The following is a 2,927-nucleotide window of genomic DNA, read 5'->3' as shown; positions in this document are numbered from 1 at the left end:
GCCCATCATAAGCAGCTCTAGTCCACAATCTAAAACTTGTGGATTTAGGAATATTATTAACAGTGGATGAGCTGTGTTAGGAAAGAAAAAATAAAAAGGTCATGAGGAATGTGGGAACTGATGTACATTTCAGAGCTCAAAGGTAATTTCATTATCATCTGTCAAACTTAAAGTAATACTGAGACTCTGAGACTAGAAAATAGATTGTCACAGAGGTTTCTGAGGACAATGGTTTCCATGAGTTGGTGTAAATACATTCAGAGAGACTTGTTCCTATTTAATAACCCTTGTTTTTCCTTCTGAATTGCTGATGTGTTAGCTTATAGGATTTGAAAGGCAGTTTGTCCTTTCCTGTCAAGTGAACTGGATGGGATAATAGAAAATTCTGAAAAATTCAATCAGATCTTCTTGCTTCTCTAGGGAGTTTCACTACAATTTACTCTGTTTAAGGAGAAAAAGAAAAGATAGTTTTTCTTTTGTCTTGTACAAAACAGTGACAAAGTTTAACAGCGTGGGCTCTAGTTAGCAGGTGACACATCAAGTTTTCCCTTTTTTCTGCTCCAGTTGATGGTGCTGATTCATGTTTGAGGGCCCTTTGGTTGATTTAAAAAAAAAAAAAAAATACACAAGGGGTTGCTATAAGACTACACTGTTATGAAATCAGAGGTGGTAACCATCAGCTTATTTATTGCTTATAACATTCTTGTCAATCTGGACACCAAAAAATAAGAAAGCAAATAGGTGAAACCAGCTTCTCTTAATCTGAAGGGGGGCAAAAAATAGCCTACAGTCACTTTTACATGGCTGGCTTATTAAAGTATCCCAGATGCTAGATACTTTTAAATACTGTCAGTTCTGATAGAACACTCCAGTGGGCCTATTCAACTTTACTCAGTAGGCATGTAATTGAAAATTAGTAAATAACTAGTTGCATTGAGTTGATTCTGACTTACGGAGGCCCCATATGTGTCAGGGATGAATTTTTAGAAGCATATCATCAAGTCTTTCTTCTGAGTTGCCTCCAAGTGGACTCAAATTGCCAACTTTTCAGTTGGTAACTAAGTGCATCATCCATTTGCACCATCAAAGGATTATGAATATTAAATAAGGTATAGGGAATGTGCTTGGAGTCTGACAAACAAGGATTCAAGTTATAATGTGCAGTGTCCTCAACCATAAAATGAGGATAAAATGACCCTATCTCATAAAATTGTTCTGAAACTTAATCAAGGAGATGATATTGACAATAACAAGAATATATACTGAGTACTTACTATCTACCAAGAGCTAGTCCAAGGACTGTGCATATGTAGGGTCATTGAAGCCTCAGTAAATTCTTGAGGTAAATACTATTATTATCCATTTTGTGGATGTAGAAACTGACTCCACAGAAAACTAACTGCTAAAATTATATGACAGGAAGTGGCAGGGCCAAAATTGGAACCCAGGTAGTCTGACTCCAGATATCTCTTCTTTGAGACTTAAAAACACTTGATATTTATATTAGTTTTCCAGGGCTGCTGTAACAAAGTACCACAAATTATCTGGCTTAAAAAAAAACAGAAATTTATTCTCTCACAGTTCCAGAAGTTAGAAATCCAACATTGAGGTGTTGATGGGGCCATGCTTTTCTGAAGACTCTATGAAAGGAATCTTTCCTGTCTGTTCTAGTTTCTGGTAGTCTCAGATGTTGTGTGGCTTGTGGCAACATAACTCCAGTATATGCCTTCACCTTCACATGGCTGTATCTCTGTGTGTCTGTGTCTTTCTTTTCATAAGGACACCAGTCATATAAGTTTAGGGTCCACCCTTCTCTGGTATGAATTCACGTTAACTAATTACATCTGCAAAGAACCTATTTCTGAATAAGATCACAATCACAGGTACTGGATGTTAGAACTTCAAACATATCTTTTTGGATGGCACATTCATCTCATAATAACATTTTTCTCACCAATTTGTATGAGTTGAACCATGTGGAATTAAAGATGCTTGATCATTTCTTATCTATAAAAATGGCAAATTCTTGTGGTACTATCTGGTTAGCAATAGTGGCTATACTACTACTAGTAGTAATGACAATGTTGTTGTTGTTGTTGTTAAGTGCCGTCGAATCGTTTTCGACTCATAGCGACCCCATGTAATGACAATAGTAATATTGATTTTATCTTTGAACTTCACTCGATACTATGAAGAAACTAAGTGGCATTGTAACCAGGAATACTAGCTTGGCAATCAGGAGCAGAGTTAACTCTAGGTCTCAATTTTCCCATTCATAGAATAGTGAGATGGGTCTTTTCAAGTTCCAATAATCAATGGCACAGCTTTTAAAACTACCTGTGGAGAAGAGCCAATCCATCTTTGACCAGTATCTAGTTCTATCAGCATAATTAGTACACATTGCTGCCGTGCACAACTCACTATGAAATTTTGACAACAACTAAGTTGCTGCAAACCTTGCTCATTATTGAGCAGACTGAGGGCTTAAATAGTATAGTAGGGTCAAATTGATGTACCCATTTCTAAACACATATTTTCAATTTCTGTATTTAACTTGTTGTGAACCAGTAGTAAACAGTTCACATAATGACACTCAACCATGGACTATACTTTGAGTAACAAAGAAATTCCATGATACAGAGAAATTCTTAAGGAAATGTGTGTGTGTTCGCTTTTCAAAAATATTTTTTCCTTGAACATTAGAGATGAATATCTATAAAACCCTAAGAACTTTAAAAATAAAGACTACAGATACAAGCAATATTACTTTGGGGCATTTGGATAAGATAGAGAAAAAGAATAAGGAAGAGCAAAGAAGAGTTGATGCTTTTTAATTGTGGTGCTGGCGAAGAATGCTGAAAGTACCATGGACTGCTAAAAGAACTAACAGATCTGTCCTGGAGGAAGTGCACCCGAAATGCTCCTTG

Source organism: Orycteropus afer, unplaced genomic scaffold (genome assembly GCF_000298275.1).
Source record: "Orycteropus afer afer isolate SDZICR_OR568_19922 unplaced genomic scaffold, OryAfe1.0 scaffold00454, whole genome shotgun sequence".
Classification (NCBI taxonomy): Eukaryota; Metazoa; Chordata; class Mammalia; order Tubulidentata; family Orycteropodidae; genus Orycteropus; species Orycteropus afer.
This window is presented reverse-complemented; position numbering follows the sequence as displayed.